We start from the raw sequence: 8201 nt of genomic DNA, 5'->3' as shown, positions 1-8201 counted from the left end.
GGCATTCAGGGCTCAGAGCCAGCTATCTAAGAAAGCAAGTACCAATATATATATATATATTTTTTACAAAAAATAGATTATTATTAGAGTTGGAAGGGACCTTGTAAGGTCATCAAGTCCAATCCCCAACTCAAGCGGGAGTTTCTACACCACTTCAGACAAATGGCCGTCCAATCTCCCTTTAAAAGTCTCAAGTGTTGGAGCTCTCACAACGTCCGCAGGCAACTTCTGTTCCACTGGTTGATCGTTCTCACCGTCAAAAAGATATTGACAAAACTGAACGGGTCCAAAGACGGGCTACAAGAATGGTGGAAGGTCTTAAGCATAAAACGTATCAGGAAAGACTTCATGAACTCAATCTGTGTAGTCTGGAGGACAGAAGGAAAAGGGGGGACATGATCGAAACATTTAAATATGTTAAAGGGTTAAATAGGGTCCAGGAGGGAAGTGTTTTTAATAGGAAAGTGAACCCAAGAACAAGGGGACACAATCTGAAGTTAGTTGGGGGAAAGATCAAAAGCAACATGAGAAAATATTATTTTACTGAAAGAGTAGTAGATCCTTGGAACAAACTTCTAGCAGACGTGGTAGATAAATCCACAGTAACTGAATTGAAACATGCCTGGGATAAACATATATCCATCCTAAGATAAAATACAGGAAATAGTATAAGGGCAGACTAGATGGATCATGAGGTCTTTTTCTGCCGTCAGACTTCTATGTTTCTATGTTTCTATTTCCAGGTTGACTCTCTCCTTGGTCAGTTTCCATCCACTATTCCTTATCTGGCCTTCTGGTGCCTTGGGAAACAGCCTGACCCCCTCCTCTCTGTGGCAGCCCCTCAAATATTGGAAGATGTTCCAATGTCTCTCCTGGTCCTTCTCTTTGCTAGGCTAGCCATGCCCAGTTCCTGCAACTGCTCTTCGTATCTTATAGTTTCCAGTCCCCTGATCATCCTGGTTGCTCTCCTCTGCACTTTCTCTAGAGTCTCAATGCCTTTTTTGTAGTGTGGTGACCAAAACTGGATACAGTACTCAGGGTGTGATGTAACTAGGTGAGATCTAACTACTATAGAGTGGTATTTTATTTATTTATTTATCTATCTATCTATCTATCTATCTATCTATCTATCTATCTATCTATCTATCATTTATTTATTTATTTATTTATTACATTTGTATGCCGCCCCTCTCCGTAGACTCGGGGCGGCTCACAACAGTAATAGAAAACAATATATAATACAAATCTAATAATTAAAACTAAAAACCCATAATTTAAAAAAAAACATGCACACAACATACCAACCGTAAACAGTATAAGCCTGGGGAAGTTATCTCAGTTCCCCCATGCCTGAGGGCAGAGGTGGGTTTTAAGGAGTTTACGAAAGGCAAGGAAGGGTGGGGGAAGTTCTAATCTCAGGGGGGAGCTGGTTGCAGAGGGTCGGGGCCGCCACAGAGAAGGCTCTTCTCCTGGGAGCCGCCAAACGGCATTGTTGAGTCGATGGGACCCTAGTCAAATAGAATAGAGGAATAGAATAGAATAAGGAATAGAATAAGGAATAGAATAAGGAATAGAATAGAATAGAATTCTTTATTAGCCAAGTGTGATTGTACACAGAAAGAATTTGTATTTATTTATTCATTCATTCATTCATTCATTCATTCATTCATTCATTCATTCATTCATTCATTCATTCATTTGATTTTTATGCTGCCCAACTCCCTAAGGACTCTGGGCCTCTTACAACCAATCTTTGGTGCATGTGCTCTCAATGTATCTAAAAGAAAAGATATATTTGTCAAGAGTCATTAGGTACAACGCTTAATGATTGTCATAGGGTAGAAATAAGCAATCAGGAAACAATCGATATTAATGTAAGGAGACAAGCAACAAGTTACAGTCATTAGTGAGAGGAGATGGGTGACAAGAACGATGAGAAGACGAATAGTAATAGTAATGCGGCCTTAGTGAATAGTTTGACAGTGGTGAGGGAATTATTTGTTTAGCAGAGTGATGGCATAAACATGATAAAGGTGCAATATGAATGAATGAGGTTTGATTAAGCTACTTTGGGGCAGGCTTTGTTTTAAAAGCCTGATCATTTTTTCCGGGTATAATTTTTATTTTTATCCACCTTAAGATAAAACATATGTAAATGACAAAACACAGTACCAACATCCAACCGTATACATATGCCAAATTTCCATATCGTTATTGTGCTTTAAGGAGCTTCTTTACTTTCTACCTTCCCCCTCCCCTCCCATAACTCCATCTCTCCAACATTATAAGTAGTACCAAACTTTGAAAACTGAAACAAAGAAAGAAAAAGAGACAACCCCCCCCCCCCCCCAAAAAAATACAGTGATACCTTGTCTTACAAACTTAATTGGTTCTGGGATGAGTTTCTTAAGGTGAAAAGTTTGTAAGACGAAACAATGTTTCCCATAGGAATCAATGGAAAAGCGATTAATGCGTGCAAACCCAAAATTCACCCTTTTTGCCAGCCGAAGCACCCGTTTTTGCGCTGCTGGGATTCCCTTGAGGCTCCCCTCCATGGGAAACCCCAGATCCCAACAGAAGTCTGGAGGTGGGGTTTCCCAGCGAAGGGAGCATCAGTGAAATTGCAGCATTGCAAAAACACCGAAGTCCTCGAAACCCCACCTCCGGACCTCTGTGTTTTTGCAATGCTGAGATTTCACTGAGGCTCCCCTCGCTGGGAAACTCCACCTCCAGACTTCCGTTGCCAGTGAAGTGCTCATTTTTGCGATGCTGGGATTCCCCTGCAGCATTGCAAAAACACGGAAGTCTGGAGGTGGGGTTTCCCATGGAGGGGACCCTCAGGGGAATCCCAACAGCACAAAAACGGGTGCTTCACTGGCAACGGAAGTCCGGAGGCGGGGCATCCCAGCGGAAGTGGTGGGTTTGTAAGGTGAAAATAGTTTGTAAGAAGAGGCAAAAAAATCTTAAACCCCGGGTTTGTATGTCGAAAAGTTTGTATGACGAGGCGTTTGTAAGACGAGGTATCACTGCATATCCTTAATATCTAACATTCTATAAATCCCATATTCATCCTTATTTATGGAGAAAGGGAAAGAGAAAATAAAAGGCTGATATTTGATCTGAAGACAATGGCAGCCAGTTCAACCATTCAGTTCCGTGCAAAAAAAATGTCACCTTCTGAATCAAAACAAATGATTTGCAACTGAACCAACAATTAGAAGTGGCACAGAGCTGATCTCCCTCAACCGCCCCCCACCCCTCCCCAATTGAAATGGCTTAGCAAGATCTTGGCAAGCTTAATTTAACAGTGATTAGAATCAACGTCCCCCAAACTAGAATGCGCTCTTATATAATTATCTTGTTTGTGCAATGCAAGCCAAGCTCAGTCTGCTGGCCCGTCCAGGTAAAAAGAAAAATCTTTTTTAAAAAAAATAATAATAATAATCTCCTTCGTAATTTGGAATTGTTAAATTCAAGGGGTTATTCAAGGCAGTTAATTTTTATAGTCAACAAGCTGTGTTCTCTATGTGTAACATATTTTGACTGATAATGAGAAGGAAGAAGAAGACTAGTATAGATCTATTTCAAGCTCTTTTGCTCTCATCAGCTAGCTATACCCTTACTGGGATTTGAACCTGAGGAGTCTGCCTGTAAGGCGGTAGCTTTAACCTTTAGGTAAAAGATATATATGTATGTATGTATGTATGCAGGGGGTGGGCAGCAGGCAGGACGGGGTGGAATGCAGTTCCACCGGCGGAAATGAAGATGCGTGCGCAGCTCCAGCTGATTGGCAGCTGTCACTTCCTGGATTGCTGGTCTCAGCCCGGCTCTCCTTTTTTCCCCCTGCTGCTGTGTCTGCGCTCTTTGCTTTTTTCCTCTTTCCTCCTTCCTGGCCTCGGACGAGCTTCCTTCTCTCCTGCCTGGCTCCCCTCCAGCCTCACACGGCCACCTCCCACCTGAGGTGCAAGCAGACGGCGTGGGTGGAAGCAGCGCTGGCAGCATTTATGATTCCGGCAGCACCCGTTTGCCTAGCTACCCAGCCTGAGGCGGGGGGTGGGCGACCCAGGAAGGAAAGCGCGAGAAACGCAAAGCAAATTGTCACCCCGGCGAGCGACACTGGTAAGGATGTAAGTCAAGGACTTAACAGTTCACTTGAACAATGATGATTGTTCAAGCCACTTCCACCTGGTCACATGGACAGCAAGCCACTCCTACCCAGATCACATGGTAATTAAGCCACACCCACAAAACAAGCCACACCCACAGTGTGGCAGTAAATTTTTTTGCTGCCGATTACTGTATGTATGTATATGTGTATGTATGTATATATTTTTCAGAGTGTAAGACAGGTCCCACAGAGTTGGCCTTCTCCGGGTCCTGTCGACTAAACAATGTCGTTTGGCGGGGCCCAAGGGAAGAGCCTTCTCTGTGGTGGCCCTGACCCTCTGGAACCAACTCCCCCCAGACATCAGAGTTGCCCCCACCCTCCTTGCCTTTCGTAAGCTCCTTAAAACCCACCTCTGTCGTCAGGCATGGGGGAACTGAGATATGCCCTTCCCCCTAGGCTTATAAAATTCATGCATGGTATGTCTGTTTGTATGATTGGTTTCTTAAATTGGGGTTTTTTACATTACTTTTAATATTAGATTTGTTCATATTGTCTTTTTGCTGTTGTTGGCTGTTCCGAGTCTGCGGAGAGATTAGATTAGATTAGATTTATTGGATTTATATGCCGCCCCTCTCCACAAACTCGGGGCGGCATATAAATCTAATAAATAAATAAATAAAATAAAATACCACCACCACCCCAAAAAAAAAATTATGATAAGTAGAACTCCTTAGCATCAGAGCTTGCTAATAATAAAAATAAGAAATACTCATGTTCCGATGGTCATTTTGAAGAACCCTTACTTAGTGAGCATCTAGAAGCCAAGTGGATCATATGTGGCAAATTTCAAGTTTGTAGGCTTTACGGTTCTGGAGATTTCCTGATTAATTCATGTATGGTTTTCACTGATAGATTTATCGAGATGTATTTTGTGTTCTTGGGTCGGCTGCACTAAGGCAGGTTCAGTCCATTTCATTGTACACATGTTGTGCATTGACAATAAAGGTGTGACTTTGACTTTGAGACTTTACTCCATCCTGGTCAAATGGCTATCCGGTCTCTTCTTGAAAAAACCTCCAGTGAGGCTGAATGGCTGAATAAGCCATTGCCAGCTGATCAACACGAATACCTATCCAACAAGATGTGCCTTATGTGAACCAATGTCCCTGATGACTGCCAAAGAATGGGTGTCACGCTGTGTATTGACAGCCCCCAGAGACATCCAGAGACATTCAGTAGTTAAATAGTTAACTCTTGTATGTTAATTTAGCTCCCCCCATTTATGATGTAAACGCTGTCTAGTCACTTCCTCTCTGTGTCGGAAGAGAAGGAAGATTCTTTATTACTCTTTGAGAAGTCTAAGAATGTAGACGTACCTCATAGCCTGTTATCAGGCATTATTGTTTTTTATACGTTTTATTAATAAAAGTAACTTTGTTTTGAAGATTTCCTCACAGCTTATTCCACGACCTCCACGGTTAGTCTCATTTCAGCTCACGCGGGCTGTACCTAATTGATTCTAATCGCGACATGGTAGCAGAGGATGGTTTCGATCCATCGACAACTTCTGGAGGCAAGCCTTTCCACTGCTTAATTATTCTAACTGTCAGGAAATGTCTCCTTAATTCTAAGTTGCTTCTCTCTTTGATGAGTTTCCATCAGTTGGTCCTCCTTCTACCCTCAGAGGCTTTAGATAGTAATCCAACCCTCTCTTATCTTGACAGTCCCTTAGATATTGGAATAGTGCTATCAGGTCACCCCTTGCTTCTCTCCTTGATTAATTTCCATCCATTGCTTCAGAATAGCTTGACTCCCTCTTCTTTGTGGCAGCCCCTCAAATATTGGAACGCTGCTATCACGTCTCCCCTAATCATTCTTCCCATCAGATTAGTTCCTGCAACCGTTCTTCATATGTTTTATCCTCCAGTCCCCTAATCATCTTGGTTGCTCTTCTCTACACTCCTTCTAGAGTCTCGATGTCTTTTTATATACACTGCTCAACATAATATAATTAAACTTCTGTGAAATCAAACTGACCACTTAGGAAGCAACACTGATTGACAATCAATCAATTTCACATTCTGTTGTGCACATTCAACTTTGTACAGAACAAAGTATTCAATGAGAATATTTCATTCATTCAGAACGGCCGCGAGAGCCATCGTGGGGCTTCCCAGATTCGCCCACGTTTCTACAACACTCCGTGGCCTGCATTGGCTGCCGATCAGTTTCCGGTCACAATTCAAAGTGTTGGTCATGACCTTTAAAGCCCTACATGGCATTGGACCAGAGTACCTCCGGAACTGTCTGCTACCGCACGAATCCCAGCGGCCGATAAGGTACCACAGATTTGGCCTTCTCCGGGTCCCGTCAACTAAACAATATCGTCTGGCGGGCCCCAGGGGAAGAGCCTTCTCTGTGGCAGCCCCGACCCTCTGGAATCAACTCCCCCCGGAGATTAGAACTGCTCCCACCCTCCTTGTCTTTCGTAAACTACTTAAGACCCATCTATACCGCCAGGCATGGGGGATTTGAGACATCTTCCCCCCCAGGCTTATTATAATTTATGTTTGGTATGTATGTGCTGTTTGGTTTTTCATTATGATAGGGTTTTTAGGGTTTTTTTAATATTAGATTTGTGCCATTATAATATTGTTTTTTATCGTTGTGAGCCGTCCCGAGTCTTCGGAGAGGGGCGGCATACAAATCTAATAAATTATTATTATTATTATTATTATTATTATTATTATTATTATTATTATCTCGGATGTGTTCTTTCAGTGTTCCCTTTATTTTTTTGAGCAGTGTATATTGTGGCGACCAAAGCTAGATGCAGTATTTCATATGTGGCTGTACTAAGGCTTTGTGAAATGGTACTACTACCAGTAACACTTCACGTGGTCTTGATTCTTTCCCTCTCTTTATGCAACCTAGGATTGTGTTGACTTTTTTTTGGTTGCTGGCTCATATTTTAACGGTTGTCCACTAGGACTCCAAGGTACCTCTCACAATTACTTGCTTTAAACTACTAAGCTTGTTTGTTGGTTTTCTCTCTTCAATGATCTTCTACCGGTCATTTTTTGTCCTGCTTTCACATGCTATGAAGAACAGCCCAAAACCTCTCTGTGGCAGCCCCTCAAATATTGGAAGACTGCTATCCTGTCTCCCCTAGTCCTTCTAAAGGACTTTTTTTTTTTTTTTAAATTTTATTGGTTTTGCACATTTGAAATGCCACACAAATCCCAGCGACCGGTTAGGTCCCACAGAGTGGGCCTTCTCCGGGTCCCGTCAACAAAACAATGTCGCTTGGCGGGGCCCAGGGGAAAAGCCTTCTCTGTGGCAGCCCCGGCCCTCTGGAATCAACTCCCCCTGGAGATTAGAATAGCCCCCACCCTCCTTGCCTTTCGTAAGCTCCTTAAAACCCACCTGTGCCGTCAGGCATGGGGGGAACTGAGATATTCTTTCCCCCTAGACCTTTACAATTTATGCATGGTATGTTTGTTTTTTGTATGGATGTTTAGTTTTACAATAAGGGTTTTTGAGTAGTTTTTAGTATTGGATTTACATGATGTTTTTTATTACTGTTGTTAGCTGCCCCGAGTCTGCGGAGAGGGGCGGCATACAAATCCAATAAATAAGTAAGTAAGTAAGTAAGTAAGTAAGTAAGTAAGTAAGTAAGTAAGTAAGTAAGTAAGTAAGTAAATAAAACAAACATAAAACAGTGCACAGTGCCCACCACCACCAATTGCGGGAGGTTCAAATATTTATTAGTTTATGTTCTTTTATTTCCTTAGCTCTAATTTGCATTTGTTTACTATTCAAAGAGTGATTGGAGTTTATTTTTCACATTTTCGTCACATATTCTACTCAACATATAATCTTTCACCTTATTCCATTGTACCATCAGCTTCTCCAATTTATTTTCATCGGAATTGTTTAATCTTATTTCCATGATTTCAAAATGAATGTGATCCACCATGTACCAGTACCAATTCTGTAATGTCCATTTTTTAGACTCTTTCCAACCCAATACCACTACCGCTGCAGTTTTTTATTTCTTTGAAGTCTCTTAATTCTCTTTGTTTAACTAATA

At 42.0% G+C, this 8201-nt stretch overlaps 1 protein-coding gene across 1 annotated transcript in view; it reads left to right on the top strand.

Moving 5' to 3' along the window:
* The window catches only part of DPF2 (double PHD fingers 2), a 110146-nt gene that overhangs the window by 88055 nt on the left and 13890 nt on the right, over positions 1-8201 (top strand). The window lies entirely within an intron of this gene.

Source organism: Erythrolamprus reginae, chromosome 13 (assembly GCF_031021105.1).
Source record: "Erythrolamprus reginae isolate rEryReg1 chromosome 13, rEryReg1.hap1, whole genome shotgun sequence".
Lineage (NCBI taxonomy): Eukaryota > Metazoa > Chordata > Lepidosauria > Squamata > Dipsadidae > Erythrolamprus > Erythrolamprus reginae.
The sequence above is the reverse complement of the archived record's forward strand: the minus strand, read 5'-3'. Positions and strand labels throughout refer to the sequence as shown.